General features: G+C 42.4%; 1 long non-coding RNA gene across 2 annotated transcripts in view; it reads left to right on the top strand.

The window, feature by feature from the left end:
- The first annotated feature begins 1,758 nt into the window (after positions 1 to 1,758).
- The window catches only part of LOC149919059 (uncharacterized), a 34,290-nt gene continuing 18,445 nt past the window's right edge, over positions 1,759 to 17,603 (top strand). For both annotated transcript variants that reach the window (XR_016464748.1, XR_016464747.1), the window contains exons 1-2: positions 1,759 to 2,358; positions 15,097 to 15,198. This is a non-coding gene — a long non-coding RNA (uncharacterized LOC149919059). The remainder of the gene's footprint in view (positions 2,359 to 15,096; positions 15,199 to 17,603) is intronic.

The following is a 17,603-nucleotide window of genomic DNA, read 5'->3' as shown; positions in this document are numbered from 1 at the left end:
TTCCTGATAATCTGAGACCTCTCTGAGGGAAACATTTTCCTTTGCCTCTGGACACAGCTGTGAGAAACAGGCTGTACTGTCATAAATGCTGTTTGTTGGCATCAGTTTGAACTTTGTTCTGCTCATTTTTCTTTTTTCTTTTTTCTTTTTTCTTTTTCTTTTTTTTTTTTTTTACATTTTAGAAAACCTTTCTGTTGGCTTCTTGGCTGTAATATTCCTAAAACTATTGATCTTTGGTAATTTGCAAAAAGTGGAAATGAGTGTTTCAGTTAACAAAAATTAACTCTGAGCCTCTGAAATTTTGGTTGCAGATATTAAGTCAGCAGCAAAGCGAAACACAGAAGGTGCCATAATCATTGTGATGAATGCAGCTCAGATGCAGCCTGGAAAATACTCACAGTTTGTCTTAATCTCCTGGCCAAAAAAGTCAATTAGTATATATACTTTGTGTATATATATTTGTGTATATACTATAATAAATATCTTTGTGAACTGAACACTTTACAACAAAAGACAAATATGTCACTTTTTGAAACCAGTCATTTGAAATAATTTTCAGTCAGCCTTGTTGAAAATAGCCTATGAAAATAATTCTTAGGACCTTATTTATTTTAAGAATGGTCTTCACTACTCCAGCTATCAGATATTAAAAGAATAAAATCTCACAGAAAAGGATCTTGAGCTGAAATCTTCAGGGTGCTTCCAGTCCCACTAGAGTTGTGCAAGTTTAATTCAGCACTGTTCTATTATTATGCATAATGTATTATTCACAGATGAAATAAAACATTTAAGCGCTTTATCCAAAGCATTGCCACGTCTTTTTCTTTGCTGTCCAGATGCCTCTGTTTAAATTTCTCCTTCATTCAGTCCTTAAAAACTTTTTACATTCTGGGGAGGACAGACACTGGTAGCATGTGCTATCTATTATTACTGCAGCTGGGTGTGAGAACTGGAAAAACATATTTATCTTCAAATCAACAGAGTACTTTGGGCTCAAGGATTTATTTTTATTTTTTCAATTAAAATAAGAACACTAGATCATGAGCTAGAATTTCAAAATTAAATACATCTTTCTGAAGATATTTTTTTTTTCTCAATTCTATCTCTGGTTTTTTTCATCCAAATCTGTCTGCCAATTTTGATGTACATTCCTGCAGTTTCTACGTGTGTCTGCTTGTACTGACAGCTAAAACATTTAGATGAAAAAAAAATTGACTCGTTCTAAAGGCATCGCATGCATATTAGGTATGCTTCTGTTGCTAAAACTACAACTTTAAAAATGACAGTCAATTTATCACCAAGTCCTATGACACAAAGCCATGTTATGTTTTTCAAGAAATAGATACATATGTGGTGTGCTATTTGCATTTGAACCATGCATTGATGCTACTTGGTCACAAACTTTGACTACAGAGACTCTCCCCAATCCTGCTAGTAATTAATTTCTGTAACTTGTGTGCCTTTGTGAAGCCTGCAGCATGTCTACAGATAAACAACGAGTTAGCACCTTTATACAAGTGATACTGGTTCCAATTATTACTGTCTTCCTCCTACCCTCTATTTTTCACAGACTCTGCTTAGGAAATACAGTTGCCTCACAGATTACCAAACTTGTGTTTCTTCCTCCACCATTCAGAAATGGTTTAATAAGAGCCAGACCTGCTGCACCTGCCTTCATGCTGCATTAGTAATAAGAGAAGCCTTCTGAGTAATAGAAAGAGTTTTATATAAAACGATGGAATGAGGATGAGGGTTTGAGTAAGAACAGCAGTAGCTGTCAGGTATAACACTACCAGTGTTGCTGATGTTAGGAATCTGTAGAAGTACCTCAGCTCACTAGATTAGCTCAGACAACTAAAGTGAAAAAAATGTAACCATGAGTATCCCACGTATATGAGTACAAACTAGGAAGTCCAGAGGAATCTGTAACATGGTGTATTACAAGCAGCAAATCGGTGTAAACTAATCCTGTGACCCGCTTATCTGCAGAGAGCTGGGACTCAATCCAGCAGCTTTGATCCTCCCAGAAATGAGGGAATGCAGCACCATGTACAGCTAATTTGGTCGAGTTCACCCGGAGTACAGCTGGAGCCCCAGAGTGGCCGGGCTGCTGACCCCAGCTGCTGAGTAGCCGCAGCTCAACTCTTCTTCCTGGCCCCCAGCTGCCATCTGACGGGGCTGCTGTTGCCTTCAGAGCTGCTTGAAGGAGAAAAATAAAAGCCTGGCACTTCCTTTGCTCCCAAGAAGGACCCACCTCTTGTGCACATTTGTTCTCTGTTTCCAACGATGTATTTGGAAATCTTTACAGCATTGCACGGGTGCCAGGGCTACTTTGAAGCTTTATTTCTCTGAGGCACAGTGAGTATGGAACATATTACCTTACCGGGGAAAATCTTGACTTGTAATATTGCTTTGGCACTTCCCAAGTGGTCTTCATGCACTGTATCCCAAAACGCCTCCCAGAGTAATAAATTAAATTACCCACAATCATTATGACCTCAGTAAGATTCACCTACGGCCAAGAATAGCTCCATGTTACTGTCAGCTAATTAGTGGTGGGATTCATTAACTTAAGAAGTGAGAGCCAGGAAGCTATCCTTCACTCTTTGCGGTGTTGTGGGATGGCATGAAAGCCATAAAAACAGTTGCTGACAGGAGCTCAGATACCTCCAGCAGCTTATTCCTCTGGCTCAGGAGAGGGGCACAGGCGCACAGCATCTCCCCCTAATGCACACCATGTGCTCAGGCATGCTTGATGTTGTCATCCCATCCTCCTGCAGCCATGGACACTGGCTTTGAACTCTAACCCTATGTTATTGGTGAGAGCAGCTGCCCTGTCTGATGGCCCAGACCTGCAGCCTAGTACTCTTCAGGTTCGGGGTAAGATACAGTTCCCATTGTGTGCAGAGGCTGGTATGTCCCAGCACACTTGGTGGACTAACATAGCACTCAGCAAATCCATCTAGGCTGCTTTCCATTTTTCTGTGAGTCATCCAAGGAACTTATCTGGAAAAGTAAATCAAAAAGTCTGTATTTTGACATAGACTGTACAAAGCATCTGTGCTCGTGCATTCTGATGTTGACGGCCTTAAAGTTTACAAGCCTAACTGATGGACTGAGACACAGGTTGGCAGAGGGCTGGAGGAGTAGCATACAGCTTCTTGTACTCCAGAGGAAGAAGCAGTGCCAGCAGCATGCAGCGGGGATGATGCTGCTCATGTTCTCACACATGGCACTTCCAGTGCCCAAAGATATCTATCTGGTTGAGTGCATCTCTCCCCTCAACCAGAGCTGGAGCTGAGGCTTTAAGAGGATTTTGGTCCACGTGAAAGCAGACAGGGAGTATGGCAGGGATATGCATGAGCCTGAGCACAGCTGTCAATTGCTAGATCTTGTAGATATGCAGATATGCTCTGTTGGATTTCTCTCTGCATGTCTTTTTCTTTCTACTCCTTCCCAATTTTTGAAACCTCTCTGATAACCTGCAGGGCTCTTTTATGTCAGTTCTTGTTTAATTCAGAGTCCATTTACCTCTCTAATCCCGCTTTGCTCTTTCAGCAACCTTCCCTACTCTCCTACAGGCAGCAGATACCCAGATCCCTGCTACAGCATTTGTTTTTTTCCACATACTAAAAATGCCTCAGTGCTTTTTTTTCCTCTTCCTCCCCTCCTCTCCACTCTTCTCTGCACCACATATTCTGGAAGTCACCTTCAGACCGCACTGGAGTGTTACCTCTATTGCCCAGGGCTGGGATCACGTTACAGCTTTCCCCTTCCCGCTGAAGATGTGTGCTCTGATTTGAACTTCTCCAGAGTTCAGGGATGTTTGGAATCTGGGCTTTTGGCTTGAGTGCCTCTCGGTGCCTCGTGTCAACATCTGGGAGTTGACAGAAGTTGTTTGCGGGCTGGGAAGCCAGGTCTGCAGAATGAACATTACAAAGAATTGAGGAAAAAAAATCCCAGCACATTCACAGACAAATTAAAACTGCACTGAATGATGTGGCTTTTGCAGCACACTTTTTCTGTCCAGATCACCAGCTAGGTAGTGCCAACCGAGTTGCTGGAAATCCCAACAAACAAATGAGTACTGGGGGGTCAAGGCCTCACAGCCTGGCCTCATGGCAAAGGTTCTCAGTCTCTGGTCCTGCAAGGGTCCAGCCCAAGGAGACCCCTGCAGAGAGATAACATTACCTGGCCTTTGGCTTCTTTCCTTTTGCAGTGGATCTGGGGAGGGAGGAGGCAATAGCAGAGCCAGTGTTGTGGTGTAATGGGAGAAGGGCCAGACAGCTTGGCTTCACCCCTAGCTCAGGACTCAGCAGACACCAAAAGGATCACCTTTCAGTGCACCTACCAAGCTCCAGGCAGTGCTGTCTCTGTGCCCCAGCCCAAGCCGTGTCAGTCAGGATGTCCTGCAAACACCTGCCAGCCACAATCCTCTCTCCTGCTGTTAACAGGAAAGGAGAGCTTCCTTCCTTCCCCTTTCCTTGTGGCAGAAAATAGGCAGCTGAAAGACAGCTGGAGATAGAGTGCACCAGCACCCACACTGCAGCACAGGCTATTTTTAACCTATTTTTAAGTTATTCTGGTTGTATGCTGGTGGCCATGTCCCCTGCTACTTTCTTCCTTCTCTGTATCTCTGTGTGTCTTTGCAGCTCCTTCCTGCCACTGTGAGATGTGTGAACTATATATGGCCTGGGAAATCTCTGGCAATCAGTATTTTTAACCCACTCGGGCCCCCAGTTCGCAAGCTGCCGTGACGCAGATTACCCAGCTTTGCAAGTTTCTCATGGGAATCCAGGGTGCTTGGCAGCAGCCTGTGATGCTTGGGTGTTATTTTTTGCCCTCGATGACACAGCTCATTGGCCCCGGGCTGACATCTCAGGCTGCAGCAGCCTTAGTGCATACACAAGAAAAGGATGAAGCCCAGCTACCACAGAGATGTGATGCAAAATGAGGTGGCTTTCTGGGCTAGCCATAGGTCACCTGGCAGGCTAAATTGCTTGGCACAGCTGCTCTGCCCTGCCAGAAATACAGGTGATGAAAATCTGGTCAAGATATATTTGGTGTAGAAAATAATGAATAAAAACACAGGAGGAAATGTTTGGGAGCCAATCCACTAAGGGCTCCAATTGCACAACAGGGTTTTGTTTTTGACTCTTCTACAGCTAGCATTCTCCCTGAGTAAAAAAGTATTGCTGAGGGCACAAAGTGTCCTTATGGATCTTTTGTTACTGCCACCTACCAGTTTCTGGTTTATGTTCAATGGAGAGAAGGCAGAGACTCCTTGCTGGAAACATGCAGTCCAAAGATATTCTTCAAGTATTTTCACTGTGAGACAGGGCAGGAGCCACTTGTATTGTCTACAGCATGTCACTCCGTTACTTCTTTGCTGAAGTTTTTTCAGAAGACAATGTTTTAGGCATTCATAACCATCAGATTTTCATCTGTGAAGAAATAATGTCTCTCCCTGTGTTTCTTTTAATAAGTATGATACATGGAGACTCAAGTTAAATAACAACCAGCTGAAGTATCTTGCGCATAAGTTTACTACTATAGAAGAATTAACTTGACTGTCAGCATGTATTTGTAAATATATCTCCACTGTATAAACATCTGCTTTTATCTACTACTGTGCTTTCTCAGTAAGCATCATAACTCTCTACATCTTTATGATGCAGGTATTTCTCAGAGATTTCCATGGGCTTTGGACAAGGCCCTTCCAAAAGCTAAGTTTCTTCGAGTCTGTTAGTTCTATGTTCATGAAAGCAAAGGCAATTTGTAAAAATTATCCTTTCAGACTTTAAGGATTTACACAGTTTAAGGAATGCTAATCAGTGCTTATATAGTAATAATTTGACCCCTGCATGGCTCTGTTCAACTTATTTTTGTTAATAAGTCACAATATTTCAGTCCACTAAGAAGTGAAGAATTTCAGATATGATCAGAAAGTAACTAGATGTGGTACAGTAACACCAGGCTAACTGGCGAAGGCTAAATTCTCAGGGCCAGTTGGACCAGGGCAAGAAAACCTCTTGTTCAGGATACTGTTTTCCATGGTTGATTAACTCCTCACATTTAGAATCAGAGAATCATAGAATATTCCATGTTGGAAGGAACCCATAAGGATGATCAAGTCCAAAATGTTGAGACATAAATATTGTATAAATTAGAAATGTTCAGATAAAGCAACACTGAGGATACAAGTTTAGCAGGATTAAAAGAAAGCATGAGATATACTTATCACAGAGGACACCTGACCCCAGCAGGTAAGGAACAGGAGACAAATCAGTGCTAATGACATAGGTGCACTGTGTTGTTAGTAAAGATGCACTCCCAGGTTAGTAAAGAAACTTCAGGATATCATTCTGCCAAAGGCAGAATACAAGATTAATTAAAGCAGGGTTTTAGCTTGCTTAGTAAGCGTTGATCTCCAAGTAGATATTTGCTCATGAAAACTGAAGTTTTTCTCAACGTAGAATGGTACGAAAACTTGCCTCTAATTGTCACCCTTCTGTCAGAGAAGTCTTTAGTGTAAGCACACACATTATTTTGGGATCAAAATGGTTTTATCATTCCAGAGATACTTTCTTAAGTGTTCCCATGACATGAAGTGGTCAGTGGACTTTTAATTCTGTGGATGCCAATTAGAAAACAAGGCAGAAGAGGAAGTTCATTTCTGGGCAGAGAGAGCACATCGTGGGTGGCCGCAGACGCCGCATAGCCTACGACTTCAGCCACCTGAGAAATTAAATAATGAACTCTGACTGAGGAAGCTTGCGGGTATTACATCATTTGCACATAAAAATGGAAAATAGATTTATGGGGCACACGGGTGGCTGTGACATCACCAGCAGCCAATCTAGAAGTCTTAGCTCCATCATGCAGTCTAATGCCCTTTAATACCAGTCTTTGTAGATGGGCATCCCACAGACCTACCTCTCTGCTCTGGGTGTCTGCTTTTTGGTTGTTGTTGCTGTAACACATTGACTCAGGGTTGAATTGCCTGAGCTGCAGCTGCATGGAGCGTGTTTCGCATTGGAGGCACAGAATGTGTGCCGACTGTTTTTCAAGCAAGCGTAGCCTGGAGAGATGAACCACTGTTGCAGTTTTAATGGGGATTGGGAAGTGACTAAAGGGGTTTCTGGAGATCTGATAGCTTGAGATATCTTATTACAGTGGTACTGACTGCTCAGCAGTGGCAATAGGAGTAGTCTGGTTCATAAATTAACTGTCAGAGTTTCTAACAGCATGAAAAACCATTATCTGAAAAAAAGGGTTGCCTGCGAAAGAAACTGGAGAGCAGCACTGGGCAAGCCTGGCCCACAGCCAGCATGATAAAGGGCACTGCTGTGGGGCTGTGCTGGCAGCAGTGGGAGGGAATCCCAGGACAAGCCTGGAGCAAAAGAGGAACAGTGAGGAGAACCATTTGATTTCTGGAGGAGAAGGGGCAGCATCAGTCAAAGGGCAGCTGCTGGAGAGAAGAAAGAGTTGAGTGGCACTGTGATTTTGGCTGACTTTGGTTATTTCTTCATTCAGAGAACAGCTGTAGGGTCCAAGTGCAACACTACTGCTGCTTCAGTGCAATTGCATAACTGCACCCTCACCCCAAACACACCCTTCACTAAGGGAGTGTGTCAGGCTGCCAACAGCTCGTGTTCCTGAAAAAGTCCCCCTCACTCTCAGCTGTCTTGCTGAAAGTATCTCTGAGCTTTCTTTAACTAAGACTTTGATTTGAGCAAGAGACAACAGACACGGTCCAGTTCCAGTGCCCATCTCCCTGTGAGCTCCCAATGTGAACCAGATGTGACAGTTGGGTTGTGGCATGCTTGTGGTGCAGCCGCCCCGGCCTCCTGCATGCCACTGCAGGCATCAGACCAGGCCTGACCTAGCCCTGTGGGGTGCATCTCACTGTCACAGTTAACCTCCAAGTGCAATCACTACTTTTGATAACCTAACTCATTCCTTCTCACAATGCTCTGGGAGGAAAAAAAGAAAATAAAAATAAGAAAGGGAGAAATGGAAGTGTGCTTTCCTTTGTTAGCTTGCAAAGAAAGAGATGTGCAATGGGAGTGTGGCCTGCTCCTAATGGCACACAGGTAATACCGCGGTACCAGGGCCTGCTGATGCCCTGTGAGAGCACAGATACTGGGGACATGGTGTCACACAGACCAACCTGGTTATGGTCCCTTGTCAGCTCTCACCACAGCTGCCCTTGTGCCTCTTGCAGGGTGGCAAGAAGCTGGCTGGTGGGCAAGTGGGTGACACACATGTTAGGGGTCTCAGGGGCCAACACAAAGGCATGCTCAGAACAATGGGATGTGTAATAAATGACTTCCTTCTGCCAGGGCTGCTTTGTGTCACACAGGAAGGGGGACAGGATTATCACTGCAGGAAGGACAAGATGCAGTTGGCGGTTATAGATTTAACCAAAATAGATAAAAGACTTTTCCTTCAGTTTTTCTGGACTTCCTCCAACTATCTCCAACCTTTTTAAGCAACCATCACAGGAGGACCCATGAAACTGGGGTTATGGTCTAGTGTGAAGGCAGGAGAACACACACAATGAATCGAGGTTGAGGATTTGTAGTGCTGAACCCAGGTGAGATGTGCAGGTACTGCTGAAAGCCATCCTGGTGACTCTTCAGAGCCGCAGTTAAGGGCTGGCTCAGCTTGTGGAGAGGTTGGCACCTGCCCTACCTTGGTAGGTGTGCAGCCTGGACCTTAAGTCATTATTATAGTGGGTAGTGATGCTTTCCAGCCTTCCATCAGGATTGGAGCTGAAGAATGTTTTTTCTGGTAGAGAAGGTAGCTGTGAGTCAAGCTGTGGGTACGTGCAGGCGGATCATGACAATGGAAGATGAAAGCTGGAACCAAAACGTGATGAAAGGTTCTTAAGCAAGAGGAAATTTCCTAGCAATTTACTGTGGGGGCTTCACTCTTTCTCTGCCATTCCTTCTCTTCCCTGTTCCCATGCCAGGGTGAGGTAGATGTGCACCAACCCCTATCCCTCTGAACAGAAGTTGGTGTCACCATCTGTCTCACTGATTGTAACACTTGTGCTTCGGTCCTGCTGTTGCCCTCATGAGTTTGAAGGCTGCCGTTAAGTGTATTGAAAAGATTTTGTTTGGCTTGCCTGCCTCTGTTTTCAGGAAAAGCCCAGTCAGTATCCTCAACACATTTCAATATTGAGTTTAATTTCATCTGACTCTAGCTGTTGTCAGCAGAACTACTTGTGTCTGCAAGAAAATTTGGTCATTCATAGAGAGGGCATGAATACCACTCCCAGCAATAAGTAATTACATGTCTGGCCATTGCTGTGTGATCTCTGACAGCAACAATGTCTGAATGGCCACATGCAACATTTAGTAAACGCCAGTTGTTGTGCCTTCAGAAGGCGCAGTAGGAATCTCTCTATAAGTAGGTGTGTTGCTAGCCTAGAATTATTGTTGGGGAAATCCACTGAAATGCTGCAGCAGCACCTGACTACATTTGTTTCATAGGTTATGATGGATAAATTGGAACATGAGGCCAGTAAGTCACATCTTGCTCAGTCTAGTTTAGACATCCATATGTAGTAATGACTTTTGCCGGAAGACTAGCTTAAGTATTGATCATGAATAGCTGCCTGTAAACTCTTCAGGATTCTATATGTATGTGTATGTGCGGCCACGCAGAAGGTGTGAAGCATGTATGTGAATGCATGCTTGTTACAGGGGATGTTTAACGAAAGAAGTGGCAATAACAGCAAGAAAGAGAGGTCACCCTCTTGGTGACGATTAAAGAGACCCACCTACACCTGTGCATACATGCTCTTATAGGAACTGCTGTCATGCACTTTGTACCCAGGCAAGATGGATATTGTTGGATGCACTCAAATGGCATTATATAAACAGGGAAAATGTTTAAATATCCTTCTTTGATATATTTTAGAATGGTTAAAAAGTAATTCTTGGAACAACAAAACTTTGCTTGCTTTAGGATTTTACTTGTCTTAGAAAAGTAGTGCCTTCTATTTCTAATTTAAAACTAAGAAGACATACTTAAAATTACATTTTAAAACTCCCTTAGGCCAAGATACTTGGATTTACAAATTAGAAGCAAGTACACAATGCAACTTCATGCAGGCTCCAGATAAGGTTCTTGGAAATGTTCACAGATTCACAAGAACAGCCTTTAGCTTATAGTGATTTAGAACTTCCATTGATTGGTACTACAGCATAAAATGCTGTATTATGGTTTTTTTGTTTGCATGTTTGCTTGCTTCACATTTTGTAGGTCTCGGATCTGTCGCACCTCATCTTTATGAGCTTTTTGTGCATCTTTTATTTTGTAGTGTGTCTCCTTTTGAAAGAAGCATGATAAATAGAAAACCTTCATACTGCTGCTTAACAGAGATAAAGAACCCTAGCTTTTATTTTACTATGCAGAGAGTGATTGCCTCATAAAGCAGTTTACAGCACAGAACTTTATTACATTCATGCTCTCTTTGTCTGTTTTTCACCTTCTATTGAACGATTGCTTTAGAATTTCCCATTATCTAAAAAAATCAGCATTTTGCAGAATGAAACACAAAAACAAAACCAGTGCCACAAACATACAGAAAAAAAAATACAACCACTAAGTTGACTTTCCTTTATGAGATGCATATAAGTAATTCTGAGACAAATATGCTAATCTATTACAGTAACACTGGGAAAACGTGAAGTTTTACATGGTAAGAGCTAAATAAAAAATTACTCTTTTCCCTAAACAGTACTCACAAGAGACGCTTGGAGAAACCCTGTACTTATGGTCTCCTCATGAATCAGGCAGAGAACTCCATATCCAAACTGTTCCATCCTTCAGAGACTCCAAAATAATCTGAGCAGCTCTGAGTTTCTGTTTTCCACGGCAGAAGGGAAGGGAGGAACAGGCTGTATGTCTCCAAATTGAGAAAAATGTTGAAGAGTGTCCCAATTTAAGCACTTGAATAATCAGGTTACAACTCAGATATTCATACAGAACTGCTTTACAGTGTTTGGCTCATAATAATTTGGTGTTTGACCAAATGCATAAATTAAAAACAATTTATCCCAGCGCTCTCCTAAAGTAGATATAATTTATATACCATACCGCTTTTTACCCAAAAGACCCCAAAAATCCGTTTCTTAGATGTGCTGATTCAAAATGTGCCTTCTTCATAGTGAGACATAGAAGGTCTCACTATGAATCCACTGTACAAGCACAGTTGTGTTCAGGTCACTGACTGTAAAAACTGACTGACTGAAAAAGACTGTTCCCTGAGCTCTGGGGAGAACTACTGTTTTTTAAGGCAATTCCCCTTCAAAGGCTGTTAGATTGAAAAGCCTCTACTAGTCTTCTTAAACCAGGTAGGGTTGCTCAGAAGCCCCTGAGGGCAGCATCTCACAGCTGTCCAGGAACAGGGTTGTCCTTCTGCTGCTTTGGGTGATAGACTCAGAGCTGAGGACCTCTTTGTAACGCGCTCCAAGAACCATTACTGCTAGTGGGTCTGTGCAGTCCCTGTGGCCAGCTTGGAGGTAGCTCCCAAGGGACACTGATAATTTCTGGGAACCCTGAGCTAACATGCCCAGAGGACCAGCTTTTATTTTTTTCCTGGTGAAGACAAGGCACAGTACAGAATGTCACCCAGGAGGATCCAGCCCAAGAACATAATTCCTCTGAGAACTGAATGGCTTTTTGAGCAAGACAAGTGCCTTTGGCTGGAAATGCTCTGGCAAGCACACTAACCAGCAGTCTGCTCCCAGGCTGGTGATGGGACCATCACTAACAAAACGACAGCTCCCCTCCTCCTGCCCCCTGCATGTCCTGCTTTAGGTTTCACTGTAATAGCAGTAAATTTAAAAATCTTTTTGAATTAAAATAATTGAAAGATGAGATGATGAGAGACCAGAATCTTCTTGCTATGGCAAAAGCAGCAGCGGGATTTTCTTTTACCCTCTCCTTGCCCTTGAGCTTCCACCTGAGTTACAGGGACAAGCCATGAGAATGAAAGACCACTTCAATGTGCAGGCAACCCTGCACATAGGATGGGGATTGAAACTTGATGATCGTTGTGGTCCTTTTCAACCCAGGTCATTCTATGATTCTATGATTCTATGATTCTGTCTCCATTGCTGCTTTGAATAGCTGAGCTTTCTCTGTAGAGAGGAGGAAGGCAATACAACTTCAGCTACTCTTATGCTAGTTACCAGGAATTTCAGAAACTTGAATGGCTGTTGCTTCATCCTATATACTGCCTCCCACTTCCAGCTTATAAATTATCAGTATTATTATACCTCTCCTTTCAACATTGACAATGCTCTTTGCCAGCTGAAATGAGGATGAAAAAATAGGGGGAGACACAAACAGCATTTTCTGAGGCCTGTTCTCATGTTCTCAGGATTTTGTGCCCAATAGCTTTCAACTCAGTGAAGCATTAAAATGCTGAACTTTCAAGCCAGTAAGTTACAGAAATGATCTGCTTGTCCCCTCAGCACAGAAAGAGCTTGTTCAGCTGGACTGTTTCTACATACGCTGTCTGGCAGAGAAAGATGTCCACCAATTGTCACCTCCTCCTTTGGCTTCTGAGCATAATTCACTGAGTGTGCATAGATGCTGCTGGCACGCACAGCATTGAAAACTTCAGGGTGGAAGGCAGACACTATCAGAGGAAGCAGAGCATAATGAGAGCAAAGCTTAGCACCCTCCCACATATGTCTATGCACACACACGCATATACACCCACGTTGTGAAATACAAGAAAGAAAGGAGAAATGGGAGGGCAATGAAGCGTAACTGGTGTCCAGGGAGAAGGAGCTTGACTGTTGTGGCTTCTTTTCAGCTGTGAGGATTTAATGCAACATTAATCTCTGGTGCTCTCGACATCTCCAATCACAGTGGTCTCATTGCATTTGATTTGGCATTTCCACTGCAAACATCTATTTTCTGGGGGAGAACTGATTCCACGGGAAGAAAGATCCTGCATTTCTGCTGGATGCTGATTTTTATTCTCCAATAATTAAGTTCAGAAAACTCTTTTCACTCTCTAATGACAGGAACAAAAAAAGTTCAGGGATCATCAAAAGGTTTATTTTCTTTTCTTTTAATTGGCTTGATTTCTGGCATTTAAGAGGAAACATAAATGTGATTAACTTAAGCATATTTGAAAAATGACATCTGAAAACAAGGAAGAGATTTCAAGTAGATTATCAGCCGGCTGCTTGAGAACCAAATCCTTTGCTATTGATATTAGCTGCAAAGCTAATTTTGCTTAGCAGAAGCAAGCAGTGATCTCTATGTATGTCCACAACCTGATACCTGTTGCTGTGATCACAGCATATTCCCCAGCGTACCCTGGAATGAATAGAGCCAGTACTTCACAAAAGCTACCTATGAAGGCCAAGACTCCTACCTCACTGTGCTATCTGTCTATGACAGCAGTAATCTTGTGCTGTCAAGGCTGTGTGCTACTGCAGCTTTTCATGAGGTGTAAGTGCTTTTTCTTCGGAAGAACCACTATGGTGCTTTTATTCTTAAAAATGCATGGTTGCAGCTTCTTTTCAGCTGCAAGGGCACTGACCCAAAGAGTGACCAAAACAAGAGCTCAGTATTTGTAATTCTTTTCCAAAGCAGTACCATTTTCCTGAAAATTCATCACTGCCGTCGAAGAAAAGAGAACAATTTATGAACGGGTGATATATAGATATGCTGAGATGCCAGATAAAATGGCCAGTCCCTGAGAAGGTAATGGAGGAGCTGATTCTGAATGCCATCTCCAATCAAGTGGAAGAAAAGAAGGTTATCAGGAGTAGTCAGTGCGGATTCACCAAGGGAAAATCATGCTTGACCAACCTAGTAGCCTTCTATGATGTCATCACTGTCTAGGTAGATGAGGGGACAGCAGTAGATGTTGTATACCTTGATTTCAGCAAGGCTTTTGACACTGTCTCCCACAACATCCTTGTAGATAAGCTTGGAATCCATGAATCTATTGGATAGGTGAGTGTACAGTGAAGTAGACTGAGAAATGGCTGGTAGACAGAGCTCAGAGAGTTTTTTTCAGCAGTGCAAAATCTAGTTGGAGGCCTGTAACTAGTGGTGTTCCCCAGGGATTGGTAGTGGGTCATCTTCATTAGTGATCTGGATTAAGGGATAGAATGCACCCTCAGCAAGTTTGCTGATGACACAAATCTGGGAGGAGCTGTTGATACACCAGAAGGCTGTACTGCCTGGACAAGACCTGAACAGAGAGTTGGGCAAAAAGGAACCTGATGAAGTTAAACAGGAGCAAGTGCTGAGGAACAACTGTATGCATCAGCACAGGTTAGGGGCTGAACTGCTGGAAAGGACCTCTGTGAAGATGGAACTCTGGTTGTCCTGACAACAGGTTGGCCATGAGCAAGCAGTGTGCCCTTGTGGCCAAGAAGTTCAATAATATCTTGGAGTGCTTCAGAAAAGAGTGCAGTCAGCAGCTTGAAGGAGGTGAACCTCCCCCTCTACTCCGCCCTAGTGTGGCCACATCTGGAGTATTGTGTCCAGTTCTGGTCTCTTCAGTTCAATAAAGACAGGGAACTTCTAGAGAGAACTCAGTGGAGGGCCGCAAAGATGATGAGGGGCCTGGAGCATTTCACATATGAGGAAACACTGAGAAACTTGGGACTTGTTCTGCCTGAAGAGTAGAAGACTGAGAAGGAATCTTATTAATGCTTGTAAATATCTAAGTGTGGGAGTCAAATGGCTGGGACCAGAATCTTTTCAGTGGTGCCCAGCAACAGAACAAGGGGCAGTGGGCACCAACTGGAACATAGGAAGTTCCATACAAACATGTGGAAAAACTAATTTATTTTGGGGGTCACAGAGCACTGGAACATGCCACCAATCATGGTGATGGAGTTTTCTTTTCTGGACATATTCAAAATCCACTTGGACACTTTCCTTGGCTACCCACTCTAGAGAATTTGCCTTAGCAGGGGAGTTGGACTAGATAATCACCAGAGATCCCTTCTGATCCCTACAATTCTGTGATTATATGAAATGAGTGAAAACAAGCTATGATTTTATCTGTCTAAAATGTGTTCTTCTCTGATTACTTTTCAGAACGGAAAGACGTAAGGCAGCAAGGCTGACTGTCCATCTTGCTCTCTGAGAGTGCTTGTGGAAGTCGTTTTTGAAGTTGAGAAACTATATCTCTACTTGAAGGTATTTGCTGCTCTTCTGCCCTGGTTTCTGTGTGACATGACTCCATGCTCTCTGATATCATAAATTTCTGCTCTATGTGTGAACTAATGAGCAAAGTAACTTTTCTTATCATCTCTGAAAAATGATTGAGAGCTGTTTGCAAAATCCCGATGAAAGGAACAAATTATTGTGAATATTATGTGATAATATCAAAATATGCTTGCCTACACGTAATCTCCTTCTTTGATCCAAAATCATACTAGTAAATATGGTTCATCCATCAGCCTGATTGTGTCTGGTTGACAGTGGGAATCCAATTGCTGAGAAACATCCTCTATGCTAAATGGCTGCTATGTATGGTAAAATTGTTTATCATTAACACAGTCATGGAAAAATGCCCAAATATTTATTTATTGTCCAGAAAAAAATGTACTTATTACAATGTATTTACTGTGCAGTTTACTGTTGTTTTCACACGGCCAAGTGAATAGGATATAAAGCCACATGGGGAAAAAAATAGTGACCTTAGAGAACAAATTGAGAGTAGGAAATCACTATTTCTTCCTTCAAGTTGTGGTTTCTCATGGCCTTCTGGAGCAGACTAGTAACCTGAAAGCTGAAAAAAACCCCATAGCATGCAGACTTAAATGTGTATCTGAACACTTGGGCTAAGCTGTCATTTGTGCCAAGTTCTTTTTCACATATGCTGTATGAGAATCGATTGCCTTTGTGATTTTTATCCTAGCTGAAACAAATGCACATGTTGTTCTTATTTGTATGAATGGCTAATCCATTTTAATGTGCTGTTTTGACACATGTACATGACTTTTGCAAGTTAATAGAGGTGACTCACATCTGTCATGCCTTCCCTTTGGTACTTTTTCCTCTATACTGGCTCGTATTAAGGATAACAGGGAAAAATGTCCATGTGCCAATGCTAATGATGTGGAATTTTTTGAGGCCTGATATGCATCTGTTTGGTTCAGTACCAGTAACCCTGACTTGCATCCCTTTTGGAATGGCCCTTTACAGAATCACCAGTATATGAAATTCCTTTAGGCATTCTGTTTCGCTTCCTCGGCTTGCCCCCAAAATGCCTTCTGCTGGAACTTCCTGAATGGGGGTTAGGATGAGGACAACATTTTGGTACAAGGAATAGGGAGATTCATGGTGATTCCTCAGTATTCTTTCTTGCCATAGGCAAGGGTCAATCAGACATAAAGTGGCAGCGGCAAACATTTCTTTCATGTTTTATTTGTACACATCTAAATCATCTCTCTGAACATTATCTATTTTCTCTGAAAATAAGTAACTGTCCTAGCCAATCTTTCTTAAGTTGGCCCATTGGTTATTGGAAAGAATCAAAGAAAAGCATTTGTTTGTCCTCATCTTATATACCTAATTTTGGTGTCATCGCCAGATTCAGAGCAGGAACCTGAAATTGGAGCTGAAGATCATCTGTCATTCCTCAGATTACAGTGAGAGTCTAAAGAGACTCTTGGGCAATATGTGAGTTTCCTCTCTGAACGAGTCAACAGTTTGATTGAATTTAAACTCCCAAACTTGTAATCAAGATGTTCATAGAAGAAGAGGATAATCTTGTGCACAAGAGATTGAAGAACATCAAAATAAGAGTAATCAAACTATAAGCTTTTGGGGGTGTGGAAATATCTAGTAATGGAAACAGAATATTTTCCTGAGCCTTGATTGCTTCCATCTGCACTACACCCTGGCCATCCCATGCAATTGTAACCGATTAGCAGGGAGGAGGAAAACAATTTTCCAGAAATATTTTGCTGCACTCATGCAATAAGTAGAATCCAGTTCACAATTACTTTATACGTAAAAGACAGATTCTTCTGTACTTGTATGGCAAGAGTTATCTAAACAGGGGCTATGTATAATGTGTCTGCCAAGGTGCTGACCACATGAATACCCTGTGACATAGATTTGGCAAGAATTAGATTAGTCTTGTTATCTTGGCAAAATTCCAGAGGAAGTAACTAAGGTTGGACAAACTAATTTTCTCCCAGTTTCAGTAGGAGACATACAGAGTGTGCTGCTGCTGTTTTATATTTCAGATAGTTGTTCTCAGTATACAGGAGGGATCCTGCAGGTCTCCAGAAGAAGAAATGACAATTAACTGCACGGGGCAATCACACCGTCACATATATTTTGAAACTCTTAGTGCTGCTTAATAGCTGCTTACTCCCAGTAGTAGAAGGGAAAAGTCCCCATACACACAGTGGCCTTCTCTCTGGTGTGCTTTCTACTAAGTTACCTGCTTGCAAATTTGCTGAAATTTGTTGAATGAAAAGTTTGTCCCAGGGCCCTTCAGTATGAGAGGTAGCTTAGAGTATACTGAAACTCAGAATGATATAATATACAGTAATAGATCTGAGGTTTAGATTTAGTTTTTAGATTTT

The sequence above is a fragment of the Phasianus colchicus genome, chromosome 2 (genome assembly GCF_987193195.1).
Source record: "Phasianus colchicus chromosome 2, bPhaCol1.hap1.1, whole genome shotgun sequence".
Taxonomy (NCBI): domain Eukaryota; kingdom Metazoa; phylum Chordata; class Aves; order Galliformes; family Phasianidae; genus Phasianus; species Phasianus colchicus.
This window is presented reverse-complemented; position numbering and strand designations above follow the sequence as displayed.